The 11,781-nt window shown below is 54.3% G+C and overlaps 1 long non-coding RNA gene across 1 annotated transcript; it reads left to right on the top strand.

Annotated features, from left to right (window-relative positions):
* Window positions 1-6,210: 6,210 nt before the first annotated feature.
* LOC104385666 lies at window positions 6,211-6,803 on the top strand. Its single transcript, XR_719857.1, has 2 exons — window positions 6,211-6,316; window positions 6,582-6,803. It is a non-coding gene; the product is annotated as an uncharacterized LOC104385666 (long non-coding RNA).
* Window positions 6,804-11,781: the final 4,978 nt, after the last annotated feature.

The following is an 11,781-nucleotide window of genomic DNA, read 5'->3' as shown; positions in this document are numbered from 1 at the left end:
CCCAGAGCGTGGCTGGCCCTGCTGCAGCTCCTGCCTTGGCTGGGCCCGGCGGGTGCCAGGGCCAAGTGTTTTGTAAGAGGCAAATCTGGCAGCGCTGGGCGCGGGGCTGGGCAGGCTGGGCTCTGCCCGTGCGGGGGGAGCTCTGGCCGGCTGCCCGTGTTTGGCCCTCGGGGAGTTGCTGTGCGTAGGCAGGGATGAGTGTTCCCGGCCGTGGGGCAGGGAAGGGGCTGGGCTGAGGCTGGAGGTGCGGGGACGTGCTCACACCCTCCCGGGTTTTGCCTGCTAAGTGAAATACGAACTGGAGAAAGGCAGATGCTGACCAAGGTGTTTGGCCTGACCTGCCCTTTCTGCTCGAGTCAGCAGAGTGAGGACAGCCCTGTGCTCACCATTTCTGCTGCTGTTACCCCAAAAGTCTCCTGTCCCTTTACCCCTGGGTCAGTGAGAGGTGGATTCATCCCCATGTCCTCTCCTTGTCACCCAGGGGCAGGATACAATGCCTGAGCTCTTTGGAAGCTGGGCTGGTTGCACAGCAGGGCTGGTTCCTCCCTGGGCAGGAGCAGGAGAGTAACCCCCATTCCAGACTGTGATGTGAGGGGCAGGGCAAAGCAGGCAGCAATGCTCTGGGGAGAGAAGGGGCTGCTCTTCTCCTGGGCCTTGGAGCCCCTCAGACACATGGGGCACAGCAAGGCTCTTCCCCTCTGCCCTTCCTGTGCCATAACAGGGCACTCTACTTTGGTCCCTGCTGTGCGTCAGCAGGGCAGGCACGTGTGTGGGGGCACCTGGGAGGAGGGTCTTGCTTCCCAGTGCATTTGGGATATTGCCATACCCAGGCACCCAACACAGGAGAAAAGTGCCCCATGCTTGTGCTGCTGCTTGTGGTGAGCTCCTGCATGCCAGGAGCCGGGCAAGCCCATCACAGCCCATCACGAGTCCTCTGACAAAGGCTCTTCCCAGGGTCTCCCTGTGGCCCAAATTCTCTCCCTGGCAAAGAGCAGGGAGCTCCCTCGGGTCTTGGGTGAAGCTGCCTGGCACAACCAGAGTGGAGGGGGAAGAGATGAGTAGGGGGGGCAGCAAGGCAAGGCTGCCACATGTCCCCAACCCAGTGGAAGGAGGGCAGCAGGGCTGGAGCTGAGCAGGGCAGAAGCAGCAGGAGATGAATTCACCCCCGGCTGGACGCCCCGTGTCCCGGGATGTTTGGCTGCCACACAGGCCGGCCCAGCTGCGTCCTGGCAAAGGAGCCAGTGGGAGCTGAGCCTGGAGCCTTTGCCCCTTCCCATGGCTCCTGGAGCCTGCGTGGCCCAACTGTGAGACCCTGCAGGGAAGCAGGACGTGCCTGGCAAGAGCAGGTTTGCTGGCGTGTGCAAACAGGCGGTGCCGGGGCTCTGAGTCAGCCCTGTGCTCCCTTCCAACCCGAGGGACTGGATGCAAAACCTGTGCTGGCTCCTCCATCTGCCCTTGCTGCCTGCTTTGGGCCCCTCCGCTGCAGAAAACCCTCTGGACTTGCTCCCCATCTGGGGTGCTCCCAGAACAGCCTGGCCTGGAGCAGGACTCTGCTTCAGTGCCACCTCCTGCAGCCCGGGGCTCAGCCAGGGCAGGAGAGCTGGGCAGGGGGGCAGGCACGGCACTGGCCAGGGGCTGCTCCCACCCTTCCCAGGCCCTTCAGTCCCTGCTCTCCTGTCAGGTTTGCATTCCAGGCTGATGCCAAGTCCCCAGGTGAGAGCTGGGGCTGTCCAGGCCCTGGTTACCCCAACACAGTTCATTTTATGCCTTCCCTGCCATGTGAGCTCTGAGCAGTGTGTGCATGGGGGCCTGAATCCCTGTGGGTGCAGGACACGCCTGGCCCTGTGGGAAAGACAGAGGAACCAGCCAGGGCTGCCAGAGAGGGTTCAGCACTCCTCTGTGGGAGTCCCAGGGGATCCCCCAGCCCCTGGACAAGCCCCAGCACCCCTGCACAGGCATGCAGGGCTGGGATGGCTCACAGCCAGAGGGATGGAACAGCTCAAGCTGCAGCCCCCCATCCTGCTGGGGGTCCCCAGAGGGCACGACATGAGGCAGGCAGGGAGGGACTGAGCAGGGCTGTGAGCAGAGCTGGGCTGTGAGCAGGACTGTGAGCAGGGCTGGGCTGTGAGCAGGGCTGGGCTGTGAGCAGAGGCTTGTGCCTGCTTGCCAGCTTGGCTGGGCTGAGCCCTGGTGCTCAGACCTCTCCTGGCACCTCGCGGAGAGCAGAGGTTTCACAGCAGGGCTGGGAAAGGCAAAGGCTGAGCAGAGGGGAGGAAGGGTCCTGCCAGGGGAAGGGGGAGAGGGGCAGGGGGAGGGTGTAGGGGTGGGTAAACACCATGAGAAAGCATTAATTGTAATGCACTGGGAGCCAAGCTGGTGAGTGGGGGTCACTGGGTTGGACAGGAGAGGGGACGTGCCCACAGAGCCCTCACTGTGGGTCACAGGGGATGCTGCTCCAGGACGGGGACCATAGGGAGCACTGGACAGGCCATGGCCCTGGCAGTGGGTGAGCAGAGATCAGCTCACAGGCTCATCAAGTGACCATTTCCAGGGTTTGCAAACTGGGATGTGAATTGCCAGAACAGCTGTGTAAATAAATATGGTACTTGAGCAAATAGTCTGGGATTCCCTGCCTGCCTCTGGCCCTGTGACAGCTGCTCACCCTGCCCGGGCCTCTGCTCTTTCCAGGAGCAGGTTAATCACCGGGGTGAACGTCTGCTGGTGCAGCCTTCACTGATTAATGGGATCAAACACTGTACATCAAAAATCCAGCTCATCCTGAATCCAAGTCTGTGCAGTCACACCGAGGCTGCAGGAAGGATGTCAGGGAAGAGCTGGTTTCCAGGAACATCCCAACCCGGAAGGCATTTCTGAGCTGCAGGAGATGCTGCAAAGCCAAAGCTGGGATGATTCCTTCCTTTCTGCTACACTTCCCAGGTGTATCAGAGGGGCACCAAGACCCTCCAGCTCAGAGCACAGGGCAAAAGGGCTGAGCTCAAAAGGGAGAGACTTGCAGTACCCCAGGGCTCATCACCCACCCAAGAGCACCCGTGAGCAGCTGGACACCCCCCAGGCCCCTGCCCACGGGGCCTGTTGTGCCACACGCACACGGGTGCTGGTGGGAGCGTTTCTCCCCACACTGGGGGCTGCAGGAGCAGGGGGCTGGGCAGCCCCTGCCCACACTGTCCGTGTGTGTCCTCATCATGAGGACCCTCGTGGTCCCTGTGTGCCCCTCACTGGACATGATGGTTTCCAGAAGCCACCCCCAGCCCAAAGCAAGACTGCAGAGCCAAGTGACTGAGGGGACAATAACATGGGTGTCAGAGGACAATCTGCCCCGAGCCCTCCCTGCTCCTGCTGACCCCACAGCAAACCCAGGCACCTCCACGGCCCCGCGCACCGGGGCTTCTGTGCACGGAGCAGCGCCCGGCGGGGCGGGGGGAGACGGAGGGATGGGGTTATTTCCCGGCACTGGGCAGGAAAAGGAGACCAGCATTGCATCTCGCAAAGGAGACCAGCATTGCATCTCGCAAAGGAGACCAGCATTGCATCTCGCAAAGGAGACCAGCATTGCCACCTCGTGGGGAGCCCGGGAGGAAGCAGCTCCTCGGGCAGGAGCAGGGCGGGACCGAGCACCAAGGTGGGCAGAGGTGAGGGGGGTGCAGGGGGCTCAGCCGGAGCTGCAGGTCCCTGCTCTGAATCCTGCTCTGAAGGACGAAAAATGGATGTTAGGGTTTCCCCGCTCAGCCCGTCACCAGCGCCATGTCTGACACACACTTTCCTCTCTTGGAATTCTACCAAAGGCCCTGGGGGTCCCGTGGTGGGGACAAAGACCCCAACGTATCCTATGGACCCCGGGAATCTGCAGCGACGCTGATAAATGGGCTCCATGGGGCATCCTGGCCCAGCCTGACACACATCCCTGTGCTGGAGTGAGGGCCTTCAGCTGCCTCCAGCAGAAAGATGCAGCAGAAATGTGTAATTGCTGCTCTGCTGTGGGATACAGCACCATGTGGCTGAGAGATGGCTCCTTTTCTGGGAGAGAAGGAAAATCTGATCGGAATAAGAGGGGAGAGAAGAGCCATCTGCTTGTTCATGATGGTCATGGAGCAAATTCACATTTTAATGAAAATTTAAGCCAGTTCTCCAGCTGAGTTGTCACATACGGACAGGCAACAGTGACAGATGCTTCAGAAACACCAGAGAGACACTGAAATCCAGCAATGAAAATTATTCCTTCTACATAGTGCAAGATAAACAATTTGCCTTTATCTTAAATGGAACCCTCAAGAATGATGCAACATCCAAACCATGTAATGGCTGCCAGGACCCACAGATGGCAGCACACCCAGAAGCCAATAATCTGTCACAAATACAGAGTATTTCAGAGATGGTTTTGGAAGCAGGGTGGGAACACCTACACAGGCAGGAGCTGAGGCCCCAGGAGATCTAAAAGCAGGTGATAAACTGTGGGATGAACGATCCACAGCCCAGCAGCTGCAATTCCATAGGCCCACGTCTCCCTGGGGGCTCCATGTGCAGCCCTAGTTCCCAAAGGAGAGTTTACACTCCGTCTGGATCTATATGGCTTTTGACCCCATTAATTGTGTAGCAGATTCAGTATTCATCCTATCTGGGGTTTCAGTGCATTTTTAGAACACGTAGCACATCTTGGAGCTGGATGGGATGTTGATCTGCCAGCAGCCCTGCCTCGTGCTGAGCCACAGGCAGTGACGAGGGACCGGGTCACCCTGTGAGGGCAGCTGAGTTTGCCGCGGTCTGACTGACCGAGCTGCACTGCAGGAGGTGCAAGGGGTCTCATTTCACATGTTTACAGAGAAAAAGACCTTCCTTTCCAAGCAGATTTGGGCGATGCCTCAAGCTTTTCCCGCTGGCACCCAGGAGCCCCCAGGCTCTCAAGAACACTCTCTCTGCAGCACCTCGGTGTTCTCAGAGCACCTCCCTGACAGCCTTGGAAATCAGGATTTCTGTCCGCATGTGCAGTTCTGCTGTGTGGCTGCTGTGCTGGCACGGGCAGGCCCTGCGCTCGGAGCCTTCCCAGCCACAGAGCAGCGCTGGGCTGGGAAACCGGGCTGTGCCAGGCCCGGCTGGAAAGACCCACCCATGGAGGCATGAGACTTAATTCTGACTTTGGATTTTGCAGCAGGGCATTAGTTTTTCATCAGGCTCTGATGGGGAAAAAACCAAGAGGAGGTCCAGCAATTTTGCTGAGCTTTCTTTAATGTAGCTCACAGTAAAGAAGAGTAAGGACTGTGAAAGTGCCTTGTTAAGTGTTTTGCACAGGGCTGGTGAATCATTCAAGCCAAGCGATGGGGCTACCCGGACGTAAGGAGGAGCAACTTTCTGTCCACTCACCATAGGCTGCAGGACAGCCCAAATTCAAAGTGTCAATAAATAGGATGAGAGCAGAGATAAGCAAGAGAACTCCCAATCTGCAGAGGCAACAAATGAGCCCCAACTTGGGTTTTTTGCATGTGAAGATTGCCCGGTTGTGTTTCCCTTCACCAGGAGAAAATGCTTCACTGCAAGGGCACAAGAAAGTGGAAGAGAGGAGATGGTGTCCAGCAGCTGCCCTCCCAGCTTCACACATCTCCTGGAGCAAGACTCTTCACCTGCAGGACCTGCTTCTCCTTCACTCTGTCTACCCTGAGGGATTCATTTGGGATCAGCTTTTGTCAGGAAAAGAGCTAGAAGGCAGAACCCAGCAGTCTGGGTTCAAAGAAGAGGTTAGACAGTGGAGGAGAAGGATGAAGAGAAAATCTTAAGAGAAATTTCATGATTGATGTCTAATAATAAAGCAGATATGGGGCTCCTAGGTGATGGGAGATGATTGCAGGCAGAAGAACCTGAGCTAGGCTTTAGAAATGAAGCAAACCTGCCCTGCTGCACTCAGTGGGGAAACTGCAAACCTGCACCTGCACGAGTTGTGCTTTGACTTCGTCTTTTGCAAACATAAATTCCAATTTTTTAGGAGACCTGAGGTGGAGGGGAAGATTGTGTGAAGTGCAGCAAAAACCTTGACATCATTTACTCTGAGTAGATACAAGGTGCTAATGTGAGCATTCTAAAAAAGGTGTCACAGTGGCTTTCCAGAAGGGCAAACCAAAATATATCTGCTTTCATGCTGCGGCAGCACCTGCGGGGGGCGTTTGCGGTTGGTATCGTGCTAAGCAGGCTGTTCTCTTTGTTGTAGAAATTTGCCTGCAATGGTACTGTAATTGAACACCCCGAATATGGAGAAGTGATTCAGCTGCAGGGTGACCAGCGCAAGAACATTTGCCAGTTCCTCGTGGAGGTAGGAGTTGTGTGCACTGCTGCGTGTGCTGGGGGAATGTTAAGTCTCCGTTTTAATAACCAAGCGGGTTGTGATGTTTGTAACATTAGCAGAGCAGGCTAAGGGAGGAAGCTCTGTCTGTTCTTGAAATTCTTGCTTGAGGCACATGTCATCCAGCCTGGATTTGCAGTTGTGGCCTAATCTTCACTCTGTGCCTCAGGGGGAGCAGGGCCTGGTGGGGGTGTGGGGCCTCGGGCTGCTGCAGGCTGCCTTTTCTTTCTTGCAGATTGGACTGGCTAAAGACGACCAGCTGAAAGTCCATGGGTTTTAAGTGCCTGTGGGTCACTGAAGCTTTATGCAAGAAGATTTCCTTACCATGAAATTCCCATCTGTCCCTTGTCATAAGTTTAAAACCAGCCGGTTTGTGTAATGTAATGATCTCGGGTCCACTGCTCAGTCTGGACTAGTGTAATTCTGTGATGTAATAAACTGACACGAGCCCCATGCTACCCCGTCTGGCTGTCCCTCATTTCACAGAGGTAACTCGGGCCTTTGGCATGGTCCAGTCTGAAGCCAAAAGTCAACAGATGTTCGAAGTTAAGCCGAGGGACTCAGCCTGTCAGTCCAGAGACTGCCCAGATGGCTTCTCAGTCCAGCTGCTCTTCCCTCCCCAGGGACGGGGGCTCCAGCGTGCCCGTGCCCAGGCCTGGGGAGGTGGTGCTGTCCCACAGGGCACTGCTGGCTCCTGGGGGCCTGGGGATGTGGGGATGCTTGGTGTGAATGAGGAGAGTAACAGAGATCAGTGTGGCCCCCACGGGACACTGGGCAGGTGGAGCCTGAGGAGCTGGGTTAGACTTGTGACAAGGGATGGATTCTGGAATAACCTAAGGAGCTGTCACTAGCTGCAGTGGCACTAGCAACAGCTGCTGGGGCCCTGGGGGGTAACGGGGGGTTTTGTTTCATTTTTAACATTTTGTGTAATGTATTTAAAGTTTTATTTAAATAAAAATGGCTTTGAGAAGCATTTTCAGGGTGGTTCCAGTTGCTTTCTGGTAAGCAGTGAGAGGGGCTCCAGTGCTTTGGGGGCCTGGGGGAGCCTCCCTCTGCCCCATGGCCCCTGTGGGAAGGGGAAGACAAAGGCCTCAGCTGGAGGGAGCAGCCTGCAGGTGGGCGGCTTGAGTCACTCCCATCCCTGCTGTGTTCCAGGAAGCCCCTGACACCAGTGGCTCTTCTGCTTCCAACGGAGACACACAGCAGTGGCACGAGGGGCTCCAGTGCTTTGGGGGCCTGGGGGAGCCTCCCTCTGCCCCATGGCCCCTGTGGGAAGGGGAAGACAAAGGCCTCAGCTGGAGGGAGCAGCCTGCAGGTGGGCGGCTTGAGTCACTCCCATCCCTGCTGTGTTCCAGGAAGCCCCTGGCACCAGTGGCTCTTCTGCTTCCAACGGAGACACACAGCAGTGGCACTGAGGCCTCTGTCCCCATGTCCAGGCCCTTCCCAGGGCCTGGTGTGGGCTGAGGGGCCTCCCAGTGCCCAAGCCCCCCAACATGAGTGAAGGCACCTGGGGTGGAACATGCCCTGCTGGAGCAGTGCTGGGTCTGCCCTTCCAACCGGCACCATCAAAGGTGCTCAATCTAAGGAAGTGCACAAGGCCAGGAGTGTGTGTCCCCCCCGGTGCCCTGTCCCATCCCGGGAGGGCCGGGCTGGGTCTGTGGGGCTCCCACTTCCCCCGGAGCTGCGGGGCAGCTGCTGGTGTTTGGGCAGCTCAGGGGTCTGTGCAGTCCAACTTCCCACCCATGCCACACACCACGATGCTGCACTTCTTCATTTCGCTGCCATTTCCTTCCTTTCCTGGGAGACTTTGCTCGTGGAACAGAATTGCTGCAATTACGGGAAGTGCCTGTGAATGCAGAGGTGGCAGGTGGTGCTGAGCCTGCTCCGGGCAGGGAGTGCAGGGAGTGCAGGCAGCAGCAGGGAGCGCAGGCAGCAGCAGGCAGCGTGAGGCCAGCACCTGCCTGGGGTGTGAGTGCCTGCAGCACAGCATGATCTGCTCTGAGAAGGCTGCCCTGCCTGCCCTGGTGCCTCCAGCAGGGCCAGGGGTGCCAGGGGGTGCAAGCCTGGCCTGGCCGGGTTTCCAGGCCTGTCCTGCAGCCCGTGGCCAGGCCAGGAGAAGGGACCAAACCTGCGTCAAGGCGCTGGAGGAAGTGGCCACCGTGTCCCCATCACCCTGACGGCTCATTTGGCCCAGATTGAGCCATTAAAAGGCAGAAATTGCAAAACAATTTGTTTGTTCCTTGTGCCAACTGCTCGGCGGAGCGAGCGATCGATGGTTCCGCGGGCGCTGCTGCCGCCGGCCCCTGGGCTGCCTGAGGAGCAGCAGCATCGATCCCTGCCGCCCCGGCCAGGCCCTTACGTGTGTTTTATTGACCAAGGGAGACAAATGGTCTCTAAAATACACCAAGATGAGGCTAAATGGGCAAGAGGAATTATTGATGCTGAAGGAAGAAGGGGGGTTATGGTGAGGCAGGGGACCTGGGCCTTCCTGAGCCTGGGGGGTGACATGTACAGACAGTGCTCACAAGTTGCCCTGTATGTTCTACACATGTATAGATACATACACACAGAGTGACAGATGTGTGCTCACAAGTTGCCCTGTATGTTCTATACACACACACACAGTGACAGACGTGTGTGCTCACAAGTTGCCCTATATGTTCTCCACGTGTGTACATGCACACACATACACACACACTGAATCACCCCATACAGACACAGCTGTGTGCACGTGTCTGTAACCATAGGTATTCATATGACCATATGTGTTTAGATAGATGTATAAGCTGTGCTATAGCACCCATTACAATTACAGGTATTACAGATATTAGCTATATTTTTATTTTATGATACATTATATACTATATAGTTGCTGTTTATTATATGACAAAGCATATAATTTCTCAGCATACATAGACTATTATAAAATATAATTACACGTATATAAAAATGTAATTACACATACATAAAATATAATTATACATACATAAAAGGTGTGTGTGTGCATTGTTAGACTGTGTACAGTATATCGTACTGTTAAGGCCAACCAAATGCCCCTTATATTTCTGTATATCTCTCTATGCTGGTGTGCATGTAGGTATCCAGAAAGCTGCTGGGTGTTTGTAGAGACAAATACACTGCTGGGACCTGTTGGCCCTTGGATCCTCCATCCACATAGACACAAACATACACAGACACACACAACACCCCCCACCCCCCTCTTCCCCTCATATCTTGCTGTCAGTTTTTATAGCTGTCTTTTTATATCCCTGGATAGATAGATTAGATAGATAGATAGATAGATAGATAGATAGATAGATAGAGAGAGAGAGATAGAGAGATAGAGAGATAGAGAGATATGATAAAGAGAGAGGGAGAGAGATGTAGTTACAGCAATTGATTCCTGAGTGGTTTTTACCCAAGATATATGCTCTGTAGTGTCACCATCCAGATGAAGATGTACAGGAGCACATGGTTATGTGCACGCGTGCACACGCTCACTCTCTCTCTCTCTCACTACATTTATAGCTAAATCCAGTAGTTTGTATGAACGTAGATCATCTTATATGCATTTTTATGTTCAGAGGGACAGAAAAAGAGTGTGTGAGTGAGTGCACACACCAGTATAAGCAGCAGACAGGTGTGGTTTTAGTGTGTGTGTGTGTGTGTGTGTGTATAAGATAGAGATATAGATGCAATTATGTAATTATATTTCTCCGTTGATACATTGTTTTATCTCTTTGTGTGGGTACTCATACACACATAGGTGCACATTTATATACACATGCACATAATCATTGCCAGTTGCTCTAGATATGCACACACACACACACACATGCACATGCATGCAGCTCTATATATGTGGCCGTCAACTCCATCTATATCTATAACCCGCCCTTCAGTTATATCTGGCTGTAGCTACACACACACACACACACACACACACGCATGCATGCACGCATGCACGCGCACACACACACACAGTTCCAGCTCTGCCCAGGTCTGCATTTAGATGCACAGCTGCATCTGTCTCATTAGGCTGGTCTGTACATCTGGATATACATTGACACAAATATCTGGATGTATCTGTATGGATCCATAGGTCTCCATATGTACCTATTTCCAGCTATGTATTTGTGTACAAATGTATGTGGCAGAGCTGTGTGTGTTGGGTGGGGTGGTCATTGGCAGGTCTATCCACAGCTGCACTTTTCTATATCCCCACAGGCAGCCGAGGTCAAGCACCCTGAGCTGCTGCTACCAGGTTTTATTTTTATATCTGTCCGTATGTAAATATATATAAACATACATAAGTGTAGATGTATCTGTAGAGGTGCCTGGAAATCTGTGTGTGTAGATGTGCATGGCTGTGTGTGTGTGTGTGTGTGTACACTCTCTCTCTCTCACACAAGCACCCCCCTCATCTATCTATAAATCTGTCTGTCTATTGATAAATCTATTATCTATGTGTCTGTCCATCTGTCTGTCTATCAATAAATCTCTCTTCTGTCTATCTGTCTGTCTATCTATGTCTATCTATCTGTCTGTCTGCTTTTCTGTCTGTGTCTATCTGTCTATCAGTCTGTCTGTCTATCTATCTATCTGTCTGTCTGTGTCTATCTATCTATCTAATCGATCTATCTATTTATTTCTCCTTCCTTCCTTCCTTCCTTCCTTCCTTCCTTCCTTCCTTCCTTCCTTCCTTCCTTCCTTCCTTCCTTCCTTCCCTCCCTCCAGAGGGCCCTTCCAACCCCTGACATGCCGTGATTCTGTGATACATGTATGTATGTTTTATATATATATATATATATATATGGATGTATCTCAATCTATGCATGTGTGTGCAGTCTAAGCATGTATGTGTGTATATGGAGGGATACACAGATCTATATGTCTGTACACACACACGTACATGCAGTGCTCTCTATGTATATGCATGTATGAAATGCAGCTGCTCAGCAAGAGCTGAACCCATCGACGTGTCTGTGCAGCCGTGGGCAACCAAGTGGCTCAGAGAGTCTCCAGGCACATGTATGTATGTATGTATGTATTTATGTATGTATGACACCCCCCCTGCAATACCACATGTGCATATCTGTGTGTGTGTCTGTCACACGTGCTCCTGGGGGTGCCTGGGGCTCTGCGGGCAGTGGGAGCCGCCCCGGGGTGGGGCCCCCGTGGCAGAGCCCTTAAAAGCAGGAGGGAGCCCGAGTGCCCCAGACTGAGCCCCTGCCAGCCCGCGGAGCCAGCAGGTGAGTCCCAGCAGGGCTGGGGGGACCAGCTGGAAGAGATGGATGGAGAAGGTTTGGGGACCAGCTGGGAGGGATGGAGGGGACTTGGGAAGCAGCTGAGCCCTGAGGAGCTTGGGGTGCCCCTCGCTGCGGGCTGAGAACGTGCCCCTGTTCAGGGGCCACCAGGACCCTTCCTGCTCCGTC

The sequence above is a fragment of the Chaetura pelagica genome, unplaced genomic scaffold, assembly GCF_000747805.2.
Source record: "Chaetura pelagica isolate M959 unplaced genomic scaffold, ChaPel_1.0 scaffold963, whole genome shotgun sequence".
In the NCBI taxonomy this organism is placed as follows: Eukaryota; Metazoa; Chordata; class Aves; order Apodiformes; family Apodidae; genus Chaetura; species Chaetura pelagica.
Note: the sequence above shows the minus strand (reverse complement) of the source record. Positions and strands in the feature narration are given on the sequence as shown.